Raw genomic sequence first — 24,520 nt, 5'->3', positions numbered from 1 at the left:
CCATTTCATCTCCCTTCAGTGCAGAAATATAACCCATGTAGCTGCACTGATTAGGATTAATTTCATGAAATACTCACAGAATGGATCTTAATTTTCTGGACTTTTCCACCTACTGACACCTCAAGCACAACTTTCAGCCTTGTTGATAAATTAAAATTGTTTCACTTGAACAGCTTTTTCCTCGTGACATCTTTAAACTGATCTTCATCCCTAAAGGATGTTGGAGCCATTTTAAAAGTGAGGAGGACGCAGCTGTCAGGAAGGAAACCGTATTTTATTGATTTTGCATTGTTTATTGCTAATAGAAATCACAAAAGTGGATCTTTATTAAACATAATCTCCATTTCAATCAGTATGAGCGCTCCAGCCTTCACGAGTGCCTGAACCCTTCATAACGTGCTGTTAATGGAAACTAATCCACTTTGTGTTGGGTCACATCCCACCACCTCATCACAGATTAGTTTCCTGGAGCAGCATGCCTCATCCTGTTTTATTCCTGACATCATGTTTTATCAAGAACATTATTCTGGGTCGATGAAGAATTCTTTCTCATGAACAGATTGTTGAGATGGAAATTAATTTGGTAGATGAATAAGTTTGAGATCAGAGATCCTGAGTCGCCTCAATCAGTCATTAGATGTGTCTTTGAGAAGTAGGAGAACACTGGAGAACCAGGAGGAAACCCACACTGACACGGGTCATTTTACCTTTGGGGCATTTTAACATGGTTAACAGACTGAAATGAATCTTCTGAAAGGCAGAAGAAAGAAATCTGCTCATAGTGTTAACACAAGACTTTATCTAATCCCAGTCAGTGCAGGGTTCAAACCCCATCCACTAGAAATATCATTAAAATCAAAGGGAAAGACAAAGTGAGATCATCAACAGGAGATCTATCCAGAATAAACACAGCTCACAGCTGAGGAGATTTATTAACTTGAGCTTCTTTTAGGGACGCTCCCATTCCAAGTGATTTGGCGTCCTTTCAGGATTGGAACTACTAGTTCACATATTGTGACCAAGCACACACACATTAAAGGGCTGATGACACGAACATGACTCTATGCAGTTTCTTAAATAAACTATACAACATGGCAAACATGTTAGATTTCTGTTATAATTACGTGAAAAGAAGCTGTTGTTACGCGAATATCCAACTTTTAATTGCACAGCGCAAGAAAACTGGGTCCGTGGCTCGCGGCCATGTTGTGATGTCAGCAGAAGAACACGCTGCGGTTCACTGGCTGTCTACTCAATGGAAATGGCGCATGAAAACACCGGTGAACTCTCTTGCTCTTCTTCTTCTGGGAGTCTAGAATTGTGTTGTGAGTGGGATAGATCGGAAGAATCAAGTGATGATGAACACGGATGCATCCAACCGTACAGGTTTGAACCTGTTACTGTGCAATCTGAGAGCGACTCCGACCCCGAGATGGACAGCGGACAGGCAGACAGCCCAGCATTGAACACCACAAGGTTGGATAACAAGGACTGGTAGGTCAACCTGTATTTGTTCAAAATGTTACGGAATCAATATTTTAATATTGTGTATTGTTGTCTTGCATGTGTAAACACTGCTTATATCATGTAAGCCGTATGCTACACTGAGTACATAGTTCCTAATGGAGCATGCAAACGGCTAACATAATAAGCTTACGACTATGCCTGATCCGTGATACATTTAGGATAATATTGGCAGGCACGTCTTCTAGTTTATGGCTTCTTAGTTTTATCCTTGAATGAAGCAAAATATTTGATAACCTACATCAGCATAAGCAAATGACAATCTGTAGCCTACTTGTCTGGCTAAGTTAGCTTTCCCTCAGTGTTTGCTTTGAGAAACAAGCTTTCACAAGCAAATACATGACTGATATCACGCCGACTTTATGATTACATTTATGATTATCATGAATGTGTACTCTATGATGTGTACTCTATGAGCGCTCTGGAGCGAGTCACTTCCAAGATGGCCGCGCAGACCGCATGGTTACTATTTTTAGCATCATGTCGGAGCACTCTATAGCTCTACGTACCTTTATCTTATGTCGTTTCTCAACACATGTTCTGACAGGAGGACTGTCTTTGGAGGAGTCGCCTTGTCCCAGGCAACTGCTGGATCCGGCATAGCTACTAGTAGACCCCCTCCGGAATACTGTAGGCACTGCTGATGGTAATAACACACGTTTGTGCTGAACTGAACACCCAAGAGATTCCTTTAAGCTGGGAAGGGTGTCAAAACAATCCAAATCGAAGTGTTCAGAGCACAGGACAGATGTTGGTGAGGGCTCCCACTTGTCATGAGTGCGCCTGACTTGCTTCACCCACTTCGCATGCAGCTCGGGATCTCTGGGAAACTTGAATAAACTTACCCCATCCTTGTGGGTTTTGGAGCAAAAGCCGGCAACACAACGCGAAGGCATAATAACTATATATATATATTATAATAATGTATAATAATGTATAATAATACTAATAATGATAAACTGAACACCTCTCGCATCAACAACAAACTGATAAGTGAGGAGGAAGGTTCTTTCGCTGACGTCATATAGCCCCTCCTCCTCTTTTGTCTCCTGGGTGCTGCAGCCCCGTCAAATTTGCCCAAATAGCCGCGTTTTTTATCATAACTTGTAAAATAGGCGCCTTTGTGAATTAATATATGGATCATCGGGAATTACTTTTTATGTTATAAAACATCGCCAAAGATGTCAAAAACGTGTCATCAGCACTTTAAATAAGAAGGTGTAGGCATTTTTGAGGAAAAGTAATTCAAGTGTTGTTTCTATATGATTTTTGGGTGCTGAATCCATTTCTGCCATATAACATTCTCTAAAAGTTACGGTTTAGCCGTAAACGATAAAACAAACATGGCCGCCTTTGTATTTCGTGTTTGCGCAATAACTTTGGAATGGATGGATGGATTTGCACCAAATCTTGTGTGCTAATACTCTGTAATAGATACATGAACTGACAAAATTTTGGAGACCAACTCTTTCAAGATGGCCGACTTTTTGTTTGCGCAATAACTTTGGAACGGGTTGACAGATTTGCACCAAATCTTGTGTGTTAACACTCTATAATAGGTACATTAACTGATTAAATTTTGGAGGCCAATGCTATCAAGATGGCCGACTGTCAATATGGCTGATTTTTTTGCTTGCACGATAACTTTTAAACGGGTGGACGGATTTGCACCAAATTGATAAGTGCATGAACTGAGACTCAAATGGTCAATATGGCAGTAGCTTTATGTATTACCCTGAGGTTTTTTTTTTTGCGGGGGGGGGGGGGGGACAACAAAAAAAGCAAAAATAAAAAAAAAAATAAAAATAAAATAAACATGGCTGGCAAAACTTTATAATGCATTTACTGTAGTTTAACCATTGCTCAATAAAACTAAACTATACATCCACAGGTTTTCAAAGATGTTGATAATGAAAACCTATATCCATGAAAACTATGTGCATGACAAGAACAGTAATATTATAAACGTGAACATTTGATTGTAAACATAGCCTATTGGCCTATTCAATCTATTCCAGCCCTTGGACAGTTTTCAACAATAAACAAAAAGACACTGTAGTGTCACCTACTGACATAACAAAAGCTATTGATTCATGCAAGTACTATTTGACATTCTGCATTTGCAAGATGCAGTACATGGGTTAGGCTTGCATCCACATCGGCCTGTCTTGCATCCCGTGGAGCAGGCACAGGAGATGAACTCCTCACAAACCTCTGGAACTGGTGGCAGTGACATGAGCTGAGGAACAAGCAAGTTTTCCTCCATTTTCCACCCCATGGTCTCAGGGGGTGGGAGAACTGGCTTCTGCAAGTTAGCTTGGTTCCAGACTAAAGCTTGAAAGTGAGAGCGCTGAATATGGAAGTACAGTGCATCTCTAGTTGGTGGCAGCCTTTCTATTGTCATGCCCCTTACAAGCATGCTTGCTCTGACATCATTGATGTGGTCAGCATCCATTGCACCATACAGTTTGCAGACAAACTGTTCTACATTCTGAATGGTGTGTTCACTAAGCTCTGGACCTTCACCAAGTCCCTTTAAGAGATGATGGTGCTGCACAAACACATCCCAATATGACTTTTTTGTGTGCCCTGCAATGTATGAAGTTGAATCACTTCTAGTCAGTGCATGGAAAGCTGGAAGCAGCTTCAGAACCTGTGGTTCCATCTTCAATTGTTTCACAGTAGCGTGAATTGGGAAGTATTTTCTTTCCTTTGATCTACCTGCTTTCATCCAGAGCTTTTTGCATGGCATCATGTGGAAGTGGGCAATCAGTAGGATCAAGATGTCAGTGTCTCTTGCTGAAACAACAATGGTTGATGCCTTGCTCGTTATGCAATGGAGAACAATTCTGGTGTCTGCTTCCTCATGCTTAGCTTCCATGCAGTTGGTGTTCAGTGTTGCACTGGATGCTTCGACACCCTCTTCATCACTAAAGCCACCTGCTGTCACTATGGTTTTGTTGACTGGTGCTCTCAGAATCAGCTGTTGCGACAGGAATTGAGCAAGGTCAGCCTTGTTGTCCTGATGAGCAATGAAGTTTTCCCACTTTACAGGAAGAGGCAAATCTGTGCTTTCAACAGGTCTTCGGATTGCCACCAAGGCACTTCCGTGTTCCAGATTTGATTGAATGTGTTTGGTAGTGATCAAACAATACATCAATCTGTTGGAATTTTGCTCCGTTTGGAATGTCGAGATTTCTATTTGGCGAATGTCAATTAAGCTCACTGATTCAGATGTGGTCCAAACACATTAATGGCTTGAAATTTGCACATAAATTGCATGTAAAGCTCACATTTTCAACAATGCATACTTTAGGGCATATTTACTTATTCAGCTTTTTGTTTGGTTATATTATGTTTGCATAAAACATCAATCTGAACATGTGCTTACAAAAAATCGACAGCCCATAAAATTTACTTCAAGGGCTCAAAAAACAATTTTCATGAATAATGTTTGATTGGAATGACATTAAGACACAAGATGTCCTGGGGATGGTCAGTTTTGCAAGCATACTCAAAAAATGCCATTTAACAGAAGTCCATTGATCGCAAGGAAATTTATTTGTTTAATTCGTCCCACTTTAAATTGATCAGGCTCACCCCAATTTAATATTTCTTAATTTAATCATGAAAAAAACAATGTTCAAATTTAACAAAACAACATAGGACATGTTTATGGTTTGTATCAACAAAATTATACACTAGTTTTTAAGTTTCACTTGATCTTCATCAGTTTTGGATTATGCACCTAATATTCCAGTATGTCAGGCCTCATTTGCATATGTAAACTTATATTTCAGAGAACTTGTAATCCAAAAAGTGTTTGTACTAATGTAAGCAAGAAACTGGTAAAGTTTTATGGTGATATATAAAAGTTTAAAATTTTACCCTATCTGCCATTAATTTCCAGCCTGGGAAGACGACATCTATTTTTAACCAAGAATTACAAAAAACTGGGGACCTGATTTCAATGTTATATGGTGGATTTGTATGTAGAAGACATTGAATTTTCTAAAAATGCTGTATAACAACTTTTCCCAAAAAATGCCTACAGGGTTACAGAATTCTGAATATCCGGACCTGGCTATAACTGAATTACACTTCATTTCAGTGAAACAACTTTGTGTGAGAAGAGTGAGTTGGTACTCTCTATTGCCTGCAGGAATTTGAGACAGTATGTTTTCATTTCTGTATGTTCTGTTTTATATTCAGTAACGTGCCAGGATTTCCATTTGCAATCCCTGGTTTCTGGTCTAACTCTCACTTGTCTACCCCACTCTAATAGAACCTAGAACTGGTCCAGTAGCTTCTCGAGTATCAGGGAATTGATAGCGGTGCTACACAGGCACTTACGGATGTATGTGCAGGGGAGAGTGGGAGAAGCAAACTGGGAACAAAGCCAAATCACAGGACGAGAAATGTAGTGAAAATACAGGCAAGGGTGGGTTGATCAGCAAACAGAGCAAGGTAGGCAGGATGAGAGAACGAGGTAGAGAAAACGAGAACAGGGGTGGAAATAACTAGAAAGCAGGCAGAAGGTAAACAGCTCGGTACGACAGGAGTGAACACTGAACAATACTTTGCAACTCAGGAGAATGTGAGAGAGGCTTAAGTAACCGGGCTGATGACTCAAACGAGAGACAGGTGTAATTAATAAGCAGGTGATAGAGGGCGCTGTGGTTCTTGGGAGTTGTAGTTTTGAGAAGCCATGTTTGTAGTCTGTTTCAAGCTGTCGCTCCCAACGCCATTACTGACAGCAGGCACTTACGGATGGAAGCGCAGGAGAGAATGGGGGTGTCGCAAACTGCAGGCTGAGGCAAATACGAAGAGTGAGAATCATAGTCAGGAACAGGCAGAGGTCAGTCGAATGGCAAACTGAGCAACATAGGGAAAACAGTAAGACAAAGTCGAGACTAAACGTGAACACTGGTCAATACAGGAAATCAGGCAGAAATCAAACGGCTCGGTAAAGCTGGGCACAGAACACTAAACAATACTTCGCACTGGCAGTCTGTGAGAGCTGAGTGTATATAGGCGAGGTGATCACTGATGCATGGGAGACAGGTGATGTAATTATAAGTCAGGTGATAGAAGGCACTGTGACTCTTGGGGACTGTAGTCAGGATTGGCCATGTTTGGAGGCTGCTCCGAAATCATGTTTTCAGCGCTGTTACTGACACTCCTCTGCGACCCATTCCCGACAGTCAGTTAATTTGCGTAATCTTTTCATCATTATTTGCTTTATTTTGAAAGGACATTTGTGTTTTATAGTTGCTTACCCCTAGCTGTCTGCCTCTTTGTAAATATGTTCTCTGCCACGCCCGTTACAGTCAGGTGGCGGTTGAAATGTTCACGAACTCGTCTGACCAGATTACAATCCTGAATGATGACAAATAGTCTTCAGCGTGACACAAAACATGTAATAAGTTCGAACAAAATCCTTTTGAGGAAGACAAATATTGAATTAAAAGTTTAAATCCGATCACGAACTGAAGCAGCGAAGTTGACAATCCCAAATCAGAAATCGTTTGGACAGTATGTAGAAGTTGAAATCAAAACTGAAAACAGTGAGTTGTAAATAATCATTGACCTGTATCACACTCAGAACAAAACAACAGCACACTATTTAATATTTTACTTCATGATTTTTTTTTTATAAACAGGTATTTCACTTTTGATGCTTGCAACATGTTTCAGAAGAAGTTGGCACAGTAAAGAATTTACCATTTTATAAGGTTTCCGTTCCTTCTCACAACACTTAAAAGATGTTTCAGGATTGAAGACACCAAGTGATGAAGAATCAACTGATTTCAACTTTCATAAAATCTCATGAAATTAATGCTAATCAGTGCGGCTACATGGGTTATATTTCTGCACTGAAGGGAGATGAAATGGTTAATAGAGGAGTGTTCATGATCTCGCTGTGTTTGTGTTCCTCCTCTCTCTCTCTCTCTCTATCGCTCCTTCAAACACAGAACCAGTTCATGTGTCCAGTGTGTCTGGACTCATTTAAGTGACAATGATGTAGACGTTTTCTTAAAACTGTGTGTTTTATTGTATGCTGATACTATAGTACGAGCAGAATCTGCAGAAGAACTGCAATTTGCGCAAAACGCAGTACATAGGTATTGTCAGGAATGGGCTTTAACTGAAATGTTACAAAAACAAAGATGGTCATTTTTTCATGAGGTAAAGGACGTAACTGTCCCTGTACTCCTGTAGAGTTCGTACAGCATTCTGCAATAATGCAGACGCTTTGAGGAGATCAGTGGTCTTCTCCTGCAGTAACTTTGAGATGGCATTAGTTCACTCCAAAATCTTTGTCTGAAGGCTGATTAAAAATATGAACTGAAATTTAGTAATGGCCTGTTTAAGTGCATCTGCCTCATCTCATTCATTCGTTTTCTCGTTTGTAAGTGAGAGCTTTAATGACGTCTCCATATCTGTACTTTAACGCAACAAGCGCATCGTAGCGGGAGGACCAGCGGGTTGGGAAGAGGTGTTTCAAGGTTATGTCCCTGCTCTCTGGGCTCAATAAGTCGCCAAGTAATGCCCATCTCTTAACACTGTTGGCAACCACATCATGAAACTGTCTAATCTCTGGGATAGTTTTGACAGAATCATTCAGTACCAAATTCAGACAATGAGCCGCACAGTGCACGTACAAAGCAAGGGGCTCCTGCTCCGCTATTCTCGCTTGAACACCAGAATAAATTCCGCTCATGTTCGCTGCGCCGTCATAACCCTGTCCACGGCATCTGGAGAGATCTAAGCCATTCCCTTCAATGCAGCTAATAATTTGGCCCTCCAGTTCAGAAGCGGATGCGTTCACAGTTATCTCGAATCAAAGAAAAGCCTCAACTCTCCTGATTTCATAGTTTTTTTTTTAATTTTTTTAACCATGATAAGAATGTGTAGCAAAAATGAGAGATATATAGGTCAACTAGTCTGTAATCATGTGAAAACTTGTAGGTTTCAAGGAATTTCCAATGAAATCGCGTAAGGCACATTTATCCAGTCCCCCCAGGATTCCGCGGGCCTTTTCTGTGATTGTTGCGGGCTAAAATGTCTGATGTTGTGGGGGGTTTTCCAAAAAATTGCGATGAAAGTTGCGGTGTTTTTAGGTTTTTGTTGCGATTACATTGCGGGAGGAAGTGAAAGTTGCGAGAAATTGTTGCGATTTTCTCTTTTTGTGATTAAAATTGAGTGATATGTTAAATATTAAGTTATTACTGAAAAACTATTGATTAAAAAAACAAAGACACTGAGAAATGGTCCTATAAACAACTTTACCAATATAAAAGATTACCAGGACTACAAAAATGCAGAAAAATAGGCTTTACTTATCCAAATGCACCTGTTGGTTCAAAAGATAAAGTGCATAGAACCTCACAGCACAACATGAAGTTACCTTAAAATATAATATAAATGCCCCAGCTTTCATGTAAGAAAAGCAACTATTAATACTAGTACTGTGTGCAGGCAGCAGGGTTCCCACACCTTAGTTAACATCAAATTCAAGGACCTTTCGAGGACTTTCCAGGACCAATTTCATCCAATTCAAGGACCACATGCAGCGGCATTTACCTACTGCTAATGCTGGATATGTTATCAGTAAATGACCATAGCACTTGTAGCTCCAGCCTAGCATAGGACATTGAATCAGATTGCACTACTTGATTTGGACACATGGAGGGACTATTTTCAGATGTGGCAGCACATTTCTGTGATTACTAAACCGGAATGAGAATATAGTTCCATGTCATATCAGCCTAGAAAATAGCCACGTTTCCTTCTCTCCTCTTTCTATTGGTCTTAGTACACTTTGCAACTACAGAAGAGTTAAGTTTTAATTAGGAAAAATATCATAATTCTTAGTCACTTTTGAGCAAGATGCTGATAGGCGAGATGCTAATGGTCTAATCTGATTCCATGACCTATGCTAGGCTGGAGTTAAAACTTCTACAGTCAGACTCAGAGAACAGCTGGATGAACTGGAGAAAGCTAAATTGTCAATTGTTTAACTTGAGGGGAGGTGGAAAATTAGTATATTTCCCCAAATGGTGGCTGTATCCCTTTAAGCAGTTGAAATACCAGTTTGAAAAGCATTGCGTCCAAGCACATGTTTATTGTAGCCTACAGTAAAATTACAGCTGACTCTAGTTCAGAATGCAGATATCAGGGCTAACTGAAGTAGGTTTCATTCTTTAAGACACATTCAACACCATGCAATATCTGGATAAAGCCTAGTAATGTCATGGTGACTGTAGGACACTTAATACAATATTAAATGTAGGATAAACTATCAGTAATGACAAGCTAAACTTCTATTATAGATAAGCCATTTTCTTCGAAGCCAAACACTGCAGAGGGCCAAGGGAGATAATATGGCAATGCCATCCACTGTTATAAGAAATTAACCTGCAAGCCAGATAAGTTTTTCAGTTTCAGTTTTTCGCATATATTGATGGGATAGTGGTTAAATACTGGCCTCTAGTGGTGACAGGTGGAACTGCTTGGCTCTCACAGTTTTGGAGATTGAAGCAGCGGTAAATTGGATGTAAACAGTGCTTAGACGGAATTAATTATTCATGCTTCAGTGAACGTTCTAAATCAACACAGATTGATAGAGATTACATCTGCCTCCTTGTAAATGTTATCAGTGTATTTTGTGTTGCTGTTTATGTTGATTTGAGTGCATTTTTGTCTAAGTTTTGAACAGACACGTGAGAATAGCTAAAATTCCATCTCTCCCCACACTAGCATTACCCCAACCTATGCTGCCCTGCGGAGTCACAACCTTTTGCTGTTTGTGCCAGGTGCATATCATGCAATTTCCTGTGACATTCCTTTTGTATTTTATTTTATTCATAAATATGGCACAGTTTTGGAGACTGAGCCAGCGCATTACCGATATTTCAACCTATGCTACCCTGCGATGTCGCAACCTCAGCTTTCTTTGAGTGAAAACCACAATGCAGACACACATGAGGGGTTACACACATACCTGAGTAGGTTAACTGGAGGCTAATCATTTCTAAGACAACATAAACAGCTCACAAGTACTGATAGATATATCTATGTCGAGTACCAACAACTAGGCAGCTACGGGATCTCATCTCATTATCTCTAGCCACTTTATCCTGTTCTACAGGGTCGCAGGCAAGCTGGAGCCTATCCCAGCTGACTACGGGCGAAAGGCGGGGTACACCCTGGACAAGTCGCCAGGTCATCACAGGGCTGACACATAGACACAGACTCTCATACAGACTCTCATTCACACTCTCATTCACACCTACAGTCAATTTAGAGTCACCAGTTAACCTAACCTGCATGTCTTTGGACTGTGGGGGAAACCGGAGCACCCGGAGGAAACCCACGCGGACACAGGGAGAACATGCAAACTCCACACAGAAAGGCCCTCACCAGCCACGTGGCTCGAACCTGGACCTTCTTGCTGTGAGGCGACAGCGCTAAACACTACACCACCGTGCTGCCCCAGCTACGGGATACATCGGGAAAACTAAATTCCTTCACATTAGTGCCTCAGTACAATATCCCTCGGTATGCAAATGTTAGATAGTGAAGTAACGAAATGACCTACCTGTTTTCAGTTTCAGAAGCACCTTTTTGTGATGAGCTCCTGCGGCATGGCTGGACAAGGCAGCTTCGCCCATGCCCTCAACTTTGATCGATTTGAAGCAGGCTCTGCACCTCACAGAATGTTGGTCTTTTGGTCCTTTGACAACCACTCAGCATAGCTTTCTTTGGCAAGCCAAGCATCTTGAAATTTGCATTTTCCGGGCATGACATTACGCGACGACTCGACGAAAACTTCACTCTGACTCATGCAATACAGTATTGCATTCAAACATGTTTTAAAGTGCACATTGTCACTACTAAAGTGCCATAACCGGGCAAATGCCAAAATCCATGCTGTTCGGCACTGTTAACTTTTTAAACATCAAAACAAAAACCTTCACTGAATCCTCAAAGGAGAGGCTCAGACGCTGCCTGCATTGTGCATGTGCACGTACTTTCAGTGTCCAAAACGTTAAAAAAGTAAACCTAAAACTGTTCATAAAAACACAAGCTGGGAAGGTCTGACATTTAAAAATAAAATCATATTCCAATAAAAAAATGCCTTCCAAGTTCTTTTCATCATATTTCTCTCTTCCACATCCTTTTGATAACATTTTGTAAAATGCCATGAAGGTCATTCATTAAGGTGACTGTTCAGCTTCAGAAGTAGTCGGCTTTCCAGATTCTTGCCCTTGAGTCGTGATCTTCTGGCACTGAAGAGAACACCCGCATGATTAAAGAGTCTTTCACATGTTGCAGAAGCTGGGAGACTTGTGTTGAGTCTCAGTGACGACTTCTTTATTTGAGCAAACGAGTTCAAGAGATCCATACCACCTGTGGACGGGCATGCAAGGTAGTTGTCAAGCTTTCCAACCTCCAAGTTTCCTGTCGTCATGGATGCGAAGAAGTCGTCATCATCATCAGAGTAGGTTTCGTTGGCAGGAGGGTCATTGTTGCTGTTAGCAGTGGGGTGATTTTTGATGCCAAGTTCTGTGTAAAAAAAATAATTATGCAATTTTAGAGCTGCCATTCTCCTGTAACACACTAGTGACCATACAAGCCACCAAATCTAACCAATACATAGATTAATAGTCTAAATGAGAGCCAAAGGATCCCATTTGGAATTAATGAAGTTTTATTATTTGCTTTGAAGATGCTCTCTTTTGTTGTCCAGCCTGTCATCCTGAACTTTGGTAAGAGGATGCTGGCAGCAATTAGCTCTGGGTCCTTCATTACATCCCCAAAACGCTTCTGGATGCCATGTGTGCGTATAGCACACTCTCCTTTTTCCCTTTGGATCTGAACCACTCTTTCAACAGCAACGTAGAGGGAGTTCCAACATGTATCATTGGGTCTCAGGAACTGGAGTCTGCATTCATGCTCTACTGTCTCGAATGCTGAGGTGAATCGGCTGCTTTTATTCCACAGTGCCTGGCATTTTCTGAAAGTGGACTGAGATGATTTCTTGTATGTCTCACATTCTTGCTCTGCAGCAATGGCATCAGTGGTAGATACTAGATTCAGGAGATGGCATGCATGTTCATGATATCGTGGTCATTGAAACTTGAGGCCTGTGTCTTCACCCAAGATTGCAGCAACATCCTGATACTCCACCTCTTCACTGTCATCTTCTGAAGGATTCTCCTTCTGTGCAGAGGCAGCATCTTCACTCTCGCCATAAACTCAAAATGCTTTAAGGAAATTGCTGATCATGTATCATCAGCCTTAAAGGTGCACTGTGTATGGTTTAAGGGATCTATTAATGTTTACTATTATGCGCAGACACATTTGTGAATAATCACCTGTAAGTATGAATCGTTGTATTTTCATAAGCTAAGGGTCGAAGAATACTTCCATGGATACGGATGTGTGTATGGGTGTCTCCAAGGTGTACTTGATTTTGCAGACGTGTTAGCGCACACACACTGAATACATCTGCACTACCACTACTGGATTGATGTATTACTGCATGCTCAGTTTTGCATATGCACAGTCAACATGTACAAGTACATGCAGACACACACACAAAAAAAATTGACATGTGGTACGGACAGTCCACGTGGACATCATGTGCAGATCATGTCCACAGATGTATACTTGAGCCTTTAGAATGAGCTCTTCATATCTACAGAATGAGCTGGTCCTCTTTCACAGAGCTCCACCATGTTGCACCAGGAGCCCAGAACAGACAAACCAAACACTGGTCCAAGACTTTCACCTTTTGCTTTTCATGTTTCTACAAATGCAACCTTGAATCCAGCACCGGGAGGAGCATGAAGAAGAAGAAAGGAAGATGACGAAGAAGAAACAAGGTGTTTTATTTTACTTTTATGTCACAAATTTATTGGAAAAGGTTCTAATACATACTTGGAAAGGGAGGAGTAAGGAGCGGTATTCTGTTGGTTGCAATCTGCAATCTCACCGAGAGATGCTACTAAATCCAACATCTGGTGCAGATTTAAGGGGGGCTCACGTCTGTTTTTTTTCTAGACATGGAACTGACCTGTGTGTGTTATTGTTTTCTTGGGTAGAACTTTAGGCAGGTTCTTCTTGAATCTTCTGACATTTTCTGGTAAATTAGATTCAGTTTGTCATGTAATTAGCAACTAATGTCGAGTGTAATTTGTCCTTTAAAGATCATAAAAATGTGCCTGGAAATAGCTGAAAAGCATCTCCAGACATCTAAAGCCCTTCAGCTTCAGGGCCCCTAAGGCAGGCCCCAGACCCCCGGCCACATTGTTCCAGGTCTTTGGCCCATCAATAGGACAGGCTGAAATTTGGATGGACAGACAACATTTCAGAATTTTCTGTCCTGTGACAGTCTGCTTAAAATTCCCCAGGGAGCTCAGATTGCAGTTGTTAAAACAGTAATAATTTATTGATGGAAGGCGTTTTGTGGTCAGTGTACTACACTGTAGTGTGTCATGTGGTGATGAATTATATGACAATGCAACTTTCATAAATATGACCATATATCAGTTGTAACGCATATAGTTCCACGCATATACCTGCAACTCTGACAATATCATTTTCAGTGACGAATGAAATGGTTTTGAAAGTTCCTAATTTTAAACCATTTTTGATTTGGTAATTTTCTTTAAGAGATTTCACTTACAACATGTCTCTAACAGCTCAAAATGCATCTCGGGGCATTTAAAAACTGCAGAGCTTCCGGGGGACTCTGGCAGCCCCCAGATCCCCAGCCTTACAGGGTTGACGCCCCCCTCCCATTTTCCTGGATCCGCCCCTGAACATAGTGCACTTTTAACATTGACAAAATGACCATCTTTATAAACGCCAGCATTTTATTGGTTGAAAATGGTTTAAAATGCCACCTACTTGTTCAAATCATCCTAAAACTCACAAGGCCGAGGCTGATGTCGAGTCACCAATTTGGTACTTCTCTACATCATGAAACTTTTATTTTAAAAAAATAGAATGAACCAGGGCTTTGAACCGGTTCAAGGAACGAAAACGAAAACCGGGAACTTTTTCTATTTCACATGGAACAGAAACGAAACCAGAAACTTTATTATTTTTTATGTTCCGGAACAGAAACGCTTATTAAAAATAATGGTAACCGTTTAATACCGGTTTTCATTTCGTTCCTCAAAGTTTCCGTAGCCTACAAATAAAAGTCATTCTTCTCCTACGCAAGTTTCTATGACCCGCTGGGGTTCACTTCCTGTGTGACGTTCGCTGACTGAATGGAGAGAGCGGGAAGGTGGACTGCTATCATGTTTCCACGTGATAAAGTGAGTAAGTGCATTACTGAGTGTCTCTGAGCAAAGGAGAGCCTGAACGTTGCAACCTCGCTATTGGCTGTTTATTGGCTGTTTGTAAAAATGTATCAATTGTTGCCCTTCCCACGGGAATCATCACAGGCTCGAGAGACGAGACCTGACAAGTTAGTTCATTGGTAGCAGAACAAAATGTCTGGACACAAATCGGGTTTTCAGAAAAGGAAAGAAAATAAACGGAGGGTCAAAAATACAAAAAAGGAGGCAGAAAATGCAAAACGAGTTTTAAGGTAGGACAAATGGTTACTTTTCTGAGGCAGCCCGCCGTGGCTGCAGGCTTTCAGTTGTCATTGAATGGTTACTTTTCTGAGGCAGCCCGCCGTGGCTGCCTGCGGGCTTATTTATTATAGCCCATTTAGTTAAAATAGTTGATCTAAAATGTTTATAGTTATAGTTATGTGATGGTTGTCCTGATTTAGACACTTTTTTTGGGTGGGGGGGTTGCGCGATGTTGCACCCGGGTCCAGATTAGGGCAGAACCGGCCCTGGCTACATTTCAGGTGTAGTTTGTTTTATGTATGTATGTACTTGCATAGATGTGTACTTGGTCTTCCAATATGGCGCCTAACAAAATCTCGCGGCGCGGTGACGTCATGCGGTAGCCCTCTATAGGGCCTGACTAGCCTTTGGTAACACACTAAACGAATTCTCTTTCATTTTTGGCACTTTTTCTGTTTGTGTAGATGGGAAGACATACTGAGAATCCAAATCGCCAACATTTGAAATAATAATTGTTTTGAATTATTTCTGGTCTTATTTAATGAAGGTTGTAATAGAATTAGCCTACATTTGGCTTAAGCTGGATGAGACAGAGACATAATTTTATAGCCATTTGTTAAACAGCTGACAGGGAACGTAATTAACCGTTCCAGGAACGAAATTTTTTTGTTCTAACCGGTTCGGGAACGTCTATTTAATGGTGGAACCCAAAAGCGGAAACGTTAAAACTCCGTTTCTGTTCGGAACGAACCAATAGGAAAAAAATTCTGGTTCAAAGCCCTGGAATGAACCCCCTCTAACAAGAGGTGAGCAGCCCACCTCCCCCAAGTGCGAGTTTGTGAAACTGTGCTCATTTTCAAATATATGTTGTTTAAGACTCACTGAGAAAGGAGATTCCACCACACCACCCCCGAACCCCTTCTCCAAACTGATAAACTCCGAGAGAAACCATTTGGGGAGGCATGGTGGTGTAGTGGTTAGCGCTGTCGCCTCACAGCAAGAAGGTCCAGGTTCAAGCCCCGTGGCCAGCGAGGGCCTTTCTGTGCGGAGTTTGCATGTTCTCCCCATGCCCACGTGGGTTTCCTCCGGGTGCTCCGTTTTCCCCCACAGTCCAAAGACATGCAGGTTAGGTTAACTGGTGACTCTAAATTGACCGTAGGTGTGAATGTGAGTGTGAATGGTTGTCTGTGTCTATGTGTCAGCCCTGCGATGACCTGGCGACTTGTCCAGGGTGTACCCCGCCTTTCGCCCGTAGTCAGCTGGGATAGGCTCCAGCTTGCCTGCGACCCTGTAGAAGGATAAAGCGGCTAGAGATAATGAGATGAAATGAGAAACCATTTGCTGTTTGTGAAGTTATTTAATAAGGTTTTTGTGGCAGCGGGGGCATGGTCAAGCACCGGTCTGTGACAGGAGGGCGGAGTTGGGGAAGGTAAGTGGCAGAATCGCTTCACCTGAGTGTCATTAACCTGTGTTTTGTGTGTTCTCCCCAGTAAACCACCCTATTTAAGGAGGGAGAGCGAGAGCAGAGGAGATCATCCCCGGACGAGACGCTGTGTGTGTGTGTGTGTGTGTCTCTCTCGCTATTTGAGCATTATTGTAAACCTGAAAAGTGTGGCAATAAAGCCGATAGCTAAACCTGATCTCTGTCCTGCCGTCCTCTGTGCCCCACCCACACGCGATCTTCGCTACAGTGGTGCCGAAACCCGGGAATCGTGGAGCACCTGTCCTGCAGCCCCATGGAATCCTCCCCGTTCACGGACTTGGTCCACGCCCTCGCCACGGCTCAGCAGAGCCAGCACCAGGCGCTCGTCACGCTCCGGAAGGAGCAGGAGCGCCGCTTCGAAGCCCTGGTGCTGGCTCAACAGGAAGACCGTGAGGCGTTCCGGCGCCTCCTTGCGTCGGCGGGGTCCACCAGCGCCCCGGCCGCGGGCCCATCTCCCATCACCTTGACTAAGATGGGCCCGCAGGACGACCCCGAGGCGTTCATCGCGTTGTTCGAACAGGTCGCCGAAGCCTCGGGGTGGCCGATGGAACAGCGCGCGGCGCGCCTCCTCCCCCTCCTGACAGGAGAGGCGCAGTTAGCCGCACTACAGCTCCCCGCCGACCACCGGCTGGCCTACGCCGACCTTTGCCGGGCTGTCCTCCAGCGCGTGGGGCGCATGCCGGAGCAGCAGCGCCAGCGCTTCCGCGCGCTGTGAATGGAGGAAGTCGGCAGCCCGTTCGCGTTCGGCCAGCAGCTCCGGGACGCCTGCTGGCGGTGGCTGAGGGCCAAAGATCGCGACGCCGAGGGGATCATCGACCAGGTGGCGCTGGAGCAGTTCATCGCCCGCCTACCCGCCGGAACCGCGGAGTGGGTCCAGTGCCACCGCCCGGCGTCGCTGGATCAGGCCGTAGGACTGGCGGAGGATCATCTGGCGGCTGTCCCGGCGGCAGGACAACGGACGTCATCTTCTCTCTCCTCTTCTCTCTCTCTCTCTCTCCCCCCTCCTCCCGTGTCCCGTCCTCGCTCCATTCCCCCACCACGGAGGCGGGGGCCGGCCCCACCCCAGCCGGCCCGCCGCACCCGTGGTGCCCTCCCGTTTCTCCCTTCTGTGTCTGTCTCTCCCCCCCTCAGGTGAGTGACCCTCAATCCACAGCTGCAGAGGGGAGGCCCGGGCCGGTTTGCTGGCGCTGCGGGGAACCGGGCCAGCTGCAGCAACAGTGTGCCGCGATGGAGGTGGGGGCGGTGGTGCGGATCCCCGACGTGCCAGAGGCTGCCCTCGATCAGGCCGGAGCATATCGCATACCGGTAAGTGTACAAGGGGCGACCTATCAGGCGTTGGTGGATTCGGGTAGCAACCAGACCTCGATCCGCCAAAGCCTGGTGCAAGACGAGGCATTGGGGGGAGCACAAGGGGTGAAGGTGTTGTGTGTGCATGGGGATGTTCACTGCTACCCGTTGGTGTCGGTCCACATACATTTCAGAGGGGACAAATCTATAGTGAAGGCGGCGGTTAATCCTCGCCTTACCCACTCTTTAATCTTGGGGACTGATTGGCCGGGATTCCGGGGGTTGATGGCACACCTAGTAAAGAGTGGGTCCTGCCGGTTAGCCGGGGGGGGTCCCGGTGTCGTTTTGGCTGGAGCTGCGGTCGCAGAGCCGTCTACGTCATCTCCGCGACAGAGTGAGGAGCCCCCGGCCCCTCCTCTTTCTATTGGGGAATCCCTCACGGATTTCCCACTGGAACAATCGCGAGACGAAACTCTGCGACACGCGTTTGACCAAGTGAGCGTAATCGATGGTCAAATGCTCCAGCCGAACGCCACCCCGACCTTCCCCTATTTTTCCATTTTAAAGGATAGGTTATACCGAGTGACGCAGGACACTCAGACGAAGGAGCGTGTCACCCAGTTGTTAATTCCAAAGAGCCGCCGGGAATTGGTATTCCAGGTGGCTCACTTTAATCCCATGGCGGGACACCTCGGGCAGGATAAAACACTCGCCCGGATAATGGCCCGATTTTATTGGCCGGGGATTCGCGGCGACGTCCGTAAGTGGTGTACGGCGTGCCGCGAATGCCAGTTAGTAAATCCAGCGGCCATTCCAAAAGCGCCCTTGCGCCCCCTACCATTAATCGAGACCCCGTTTGAACGAATTGGGATGGATCTCGTCGGGCCATTAGATCGGTCAACACGAGGGTACCGCTTTATATTGGTTCTGGTGGACTATGCAACGCGATACCCGGAAGCGGTGCCTCTTCGCAATATCTCCGCACGTAGTATTGCAGAGGCCCTCTTCCACGTCATCTCCCGGGTCGGAATCCCGAAAGAGATTCTGACTGATCAAGGCACCTCGTTTATGTCACGAACACTGGCCGAACTGTATGGGCTACTGGGTATTAAGCCGATCCGCACCAGCATGTATCACCCACAAACGGACGGTTTAGTAGAACGGTTCAACCGCACCCTCAAGAATATTATCAAAAAATTCGTAAGTGAGGACGCACGTAACTGGGATAAGTGGCTCGAACCCTTGTTGTTTGCAGTGCGAGAGGTCCCCCAAGCCTCCACGGGGTTCTCCCCATTTGAATTACTGTATGGGCGTAAGCCGCGCGGCATCTTAGATGTACTGCGGGAAAATTGGGAGGAGGGACCTTCGCAGAGCAAAAATGAAATTCAATATGTTATGGATCTGCGTGCAAAACTCCACACGCTCACCCACTTAACTCAGGAGAATTTGCGGCAGGCCCAGGAACGGCAAACCCGCCTGTACAACAAGGGCATGCGCCTTAGAGAGTTCACTCCGGGAGATAAGGTACTCGTCCTGTTGCCCACGTCGAGCTCCAAATTAATCGCCAAGTGGCAAGGGCCCTTCGAGGTCACACGGCGAGTCGGGGACGTCGACTATGAGGTTAGGCGAACGGACAGGGAGGGGGCGCTACAGATCTACCACCTCAATCTGCTGAAGCTCTGGAATGAGGAGGTCCCCGTGGCGTTGGTGTCGGTAGTTCCGGAGAAGGCGGAGCTGGGGCCGGAGATCCAAAAAGGGTCATTGGCATCTCACACCTCTCCGGTCCCCTGTGGAGACCACCTCTCCCCGACCCAACTCACGGAGGTCGCCCAGTTGCAGGCCGAGTTTTCGGATGTGTTCTCGCCCCGGCCCGGACGCACCAACCTCATAGAACACCACATAGAGACGCCCCCGGGGGTGGTAGTGTGTAGCTGTCCTTATAGATTACCCGAACACAAAAAAAAGGTGGTTCGGGAAGAACTTCAGGCCATGCTCGAAATGGGCATCGTCGAGGAGTCCCACAGCGACTGGAGCAGCCCGGTGGTCTTGGTTCCCAAGGCCGACGGCTCGGTCCGGTTCTGTGTGGACTATAGAAAAGTCAATGCGGTGTCTAAATTCGACGCGTACCCAATGCCTCGTATTGATGAGCTGCTCGATCGACTAGGCACGGCTCGCTTTTACTCGACACTGGATTTGACGAAGGGATATTGGCAGATCCCCTTGACTCCATTATCCCGGGAAAAAACGGCCTTTTCCACACCGTTCGGCTTACACCAGTTCGTCACACTTCCGTTTGGGCTGTTTGGGGTGCCCGCTACGTTTCAGCGGCTGATGGACCGGATCCTCCGGCCCCACGCCACCTATGCGGCCGCTTACTTAGACGACATCATCATTTATAGTAATGACTGGCAGCGGCACCTGCAACACCTGAGGGCCGTCCTTAGGTCGCTGAGGCGGGCGGGGCTCACTGCCAACCCGAAGAAGTGTGTGATTGGGCGGGTGGAAGTATGGTATCTGGGCTTCCACTTGGGTAACGGGCAGGTGCGTCCCCAAATTAATAAGACAGCAGTGATTGCGGCCTGCCCGAGACCCAAGACCAAAAAGGGGGTGAGACAGTTCCTGGGGCTGGCTGGCTATTATCGTAGGTTTATACCTAATTATTCGGACGTCACCAGCCCGCTGACTGACCTCACTAAAAAGGGGGCGCCAGATCCGGTCCAGTGGACGGAGCAGTGCCAGCGGGCTTTCTCTGAGGTAAAGGCTGCACTGTGTGGGGGGCCACTTTTGCACTCCCCTGACTTCTCTCTCCCCTTTTTGTTGCAGACGGATGCGTCGGACAGAGGGCTGGGGGCCGTTTTGTCCCAGCAGGTGGGGGGAGAGGACCGCCCAGTGTTGTACATCAGCCGGAAGCTGTCAGTGCGTGAGGGGCGCTACAGCACTATCGAGAAGGAGTGCCTGGCCATCAAGTGGGCGGTCCTCGCCCTCCGTTACTACCTGCTGGGGCGCTCTTTCACCCTCTGTTTGGACCACACGCCCCTCCAGTGGCTCCACCGCATGAAGGATGCCAACGCGCGGATCACCCGTTGGTATCTGGCGCTCCAACCTTTCAACTTCAAGGTGGTCCACAGGCCGGGGGCGCAGATGGTCATGGCGGACTTCCTCTCCCGTCAAGGGGGGGGGGAGTCGGCTGCGGGCCGGACGGGCGCCCGGCCTGAGTCGGGCGGTGGGGGTATGTGGCAGCGGGGGCGTGGTCAAGCACCGGTCTGTGACAGGAGGGCGGAGCTGGGGAAGGTAAGTGGCAGAATCGCTTCACCTGAGTGTCATTAACCTGTGTTTTGTGTGTTCTCCCCAGTAAACCACCCTATTTAAGGAGGGAGAGCAAGAGCAGAGGAGATCATCCCCGGACGAGACGCTGTGTGTGTGTGTGTGTGTGTCTCTCTCTCGCTATTTGAGCATTATTGTAAACCTGAAAAGTGTGGCAATAAAGCCGATAGCTAAACCTGATCTCTGTCCTGCCGTCCTCTGTGCTCCACCCACATGCGATCTTCACTACACCATGAAATGAAAAATATGGTTTGTTCTTCGGAAGAACAGCAAGTATGTCACCTTCTTAGCAAGTATGCCACCAAAAGGCAGGAGTTAAGAGCAGAGCCTTTCACTTTGTCACTGGTAAAACAAGGCTACAATCTCTCTCTCTCTCTCTCTCTCTCTCTCGCTCTCTCTCCCTAATTATGACGTTTTGTTGTTTTTTTCCTCCTTTAGGATAATACTGAGGATAACTGGGAAAGAGATAATCAGAGAGACAAACATTCCACACTGGCACAGGTAAGACAAATAGCTCAAATAATCACCCCATAACCACCCCCCCGCCCCACACACACACACACACACACAGTCACACTTTTGCTACCTATTTTGATTGTTTTAGGAAACTGGTGAGCATACAAGCCAAAAGGATTTGAGGATGGAGCCCTTCACATTAGCACAGGTGAGGCATACCTAAGCTGAACAGTATTCTTCCACCTACCATTTGCTCTCTGTATATCTATCTGATTGTTTTATTGTCCTGAGGTTTTTGTTGGTTTGTCCTTCCCAGTGAAACGGTGAAGATGCCTGTGAAAGACAAGAACTCAGAGCACAGCCTTTTGGCCTATCACAAGTAAGAGAAGACAATATGACGAACACCCCCCCCCCCCCCCCCCCCCATTGTGAACTTTTGTCATTTTTTTTCCTCCTAGGATAATAGTGAGGATAACTGGGAAAGAGATAATCAGAGAGAGGATCCTTCCACACTGGTACAGGTGAGACAAATAGCTCAAATAATCACCCCATAACAGGTTAACTGCAATGTATGCCCACCCCCCCCCCCCCCCACACACACACATATTCTCACACAGCGTTCGCTACCTATTTTAATTGTTTGTCTTTCTTAGGAAACTGGTGAGCATACCAGCCAAACAGAGGATCTGAGGATGGAGCCCTTCACACTGGCACAGGTGAGGCATACCTAAGCTGAACAGTATTCTTCCACCTGCCATTTGCTCTCTGTGTATCTATCTGTTTGTTTTATTGTCCTGAAGTTTTTGTCGGTTTGTCCTTCCCAGGGAAACGGTGAAGATGCCTGTGAAAGACAACTCAGAGAGCAGAGAGGAGAGCCTTTCACACTAACACAGGTAAGACAAATAGTGCAAGTAATCACTCCATAACGCTTAATAAGAAATATATATATATATATATATATATATATATATATATATATATATATATATATATATATATATATACTGTATATATATGTATATATATATATATATATATATATATATATATATATATATATATATGTATATATATATATATATATAAAATTGCAATAAGTTAACATTTAATTATTTCCTGTTATTCTAGGATATCTTCTCCCATGGATTGACAGAAGAGCAGAGCTTCATCTCCATTCTGTCCTTTGCCCTCAAACACAACACAACCAGTGTTCTAATGGCTGACCTGCTCAAACTTTTGAAACTGGTTTCTGCTGGAAAAAGTGCAATTCCCTTAAGCAAGTATATTTTAGACAAACCTCTGTCTGGCATCATAGATCAATTTGAGTGTCATCATTACTGCAGTGTTTGCACCAATTATCTTGGCATGCCACAGGCACAGGATGAAACACTCACATGTGTGAAGTGTCATTCATCCATAACTGTCAAACAAAGCCTACATGATTTGAATTACTTTCTAAGTATTCCACTGACATACCAAATCCAAGATATCCTTGAGAACCAGGGAATGCATGACATCTGTTTTCAGGCCAATAATAGCAACAGGATTGGAATAAAGGTGATGGCACCCTCTATCAGATCTTGAGGTCTGAAAGTGAGGAGGATTTTCTAACCCTAACATTCAACAGTGATGGTGTGCCAGTGTTTCGTTCATCCAAATTTAATGTTTGGCCAATACTGTGCTGTGTGAATGAAATACCACCCGAGAGTAGGGATAAGCACGTACTGTTGTGTGCTCTATGGTTTGGCTCAAAGAAGCCAGAGATGAGCTGCTTTTTTCAACCTTTTGTTAAAGAATGCACAAATCTCTCCAGAGATGGATTTCAGTGGAAGCACCCCAATGACCAGTCATTGAGGCGTGTGAGGGTACATCCTTTGTGTTGTGTGTGTGATGCTGTGGCAAGGCCATTGATACAAAACTTAAAACAGTTTAATGGTAAATATGGCTGTGGAGCTTGCCTTCACCCTGGTGTCCAAATGAGGAGAGGACAAGGAAACTCAAGGGTTTATACATGTTTACAAGAAAAGCCGTGTGACAGAAACCATCAAACCACAAGGGAAAAAGGGAAGATTGCTGAAAGAGATGGTAAGACAATATTGGGCATTAAGGGCCCATCTGCTCTTGCAGATTTACCAAAGTTTGATGTCATCAGTGGGATGGTTCCTGACTACATGCACTGTGTGCTACTAGGTGTGTGTAGACAATTGGCAACATTGTGGATGGATTCTAAGAACTCCTCTGAGCCATGGTACATTGGCACTAAAATCGCAATCGTGGACAGACACCTCCTTTCAATCAAACCCCCAGGTACTGTTGCCAGAGTTCCAAGATCTCTAATTGACCGCAAATTCTGGAAAGCCCATGAATGGCAACACTGGCTGTTGTATTACAGCTTGGCAGTTCTCAAAGGCGTACTACCACAAAAGTATCATGCTCATTGGGCATTACTTATCGAAGGTATCAGTATTCTGTTGGGTTCTGAATTGACAACCGACTTGATTCATCATGCTCATGAGGCTTTGGTTTACTTTGTGGGAGGAATACAATCTCTCTATGGAGAAGAGAACATGACGTTCAACATTCACTCACTTTTGCATTTGAGCCAAAGTGTGGTCTGTTTGGGTCCCTTGTGGGCTCATTCAGCATTTATGTTTGAAAATTTCAATGGATTCCTACTCAAACAAGTAAAAAGTAGTCAAGCTGTCCCACAGCAAATATGCAAACGGGTGATGCAATCCAGAGCCATTCCCCGATTACAAAAACAATACCTGAGAAATGCACCCACAGAAGTCAAAGATTTCTGTAATGAAATGATGGCCAGAAAAAATGTCAAAAAGGGTTTGAA

The 24,520-nt window shown here is 44.9% G+C and overlaps 1 protein-coding gene and 1 long non-coding RNA gene across 2 annotated transcripts in view; one reads left to right on the top strand and one right to left on the bottom strand.

Annotated features, from left to right (window-relative positions):
• Positions 1–24,520, bottom strand: part of LOC132877956 (tripartite motif-containing protein 16-like) — a 471,908-nt gene that overhangs the window by 11,673 nt on the left and 435,715 nt on the right. The gene's annotated exons all lie outside the window — the stretch shown is intronic.
• LOC132871753 (uncharacterized) lies at positions 21,656–22,923 on the top strand. The gene is made up of 7 exons (XR_009651336.1): positions 21,656–21,720; positions 21,824–21,883; positions 21,992–22,054; positions 22,134–22,196; positions 22,329–22,391; positions 22,500–22,568; positions 22,804–22,923. It is a non-coding gene; the product is annotated as an uncharacterized LOC132871753 (long non-coding RNA).

Source organism: Neoarius graeffei, chromosome 2, assembly GCF_027579695.1.
Source record: "Neoarius graeffei isolate fNeoGra1 chromosome 2, fNeoGra1.pri, whole genome shotgun sequence".
NCBI lineage: Eukaryota > Metazoa > Chordata > Actinopteri > Siluriformes > Ariidae > Neoarius > Neoarius graeffei.
The sequence above is the reverse complement of the archived record's forward strand: the minus strand, read 5'-3'. Positions and strand labels throughout refer to the sequence as shown.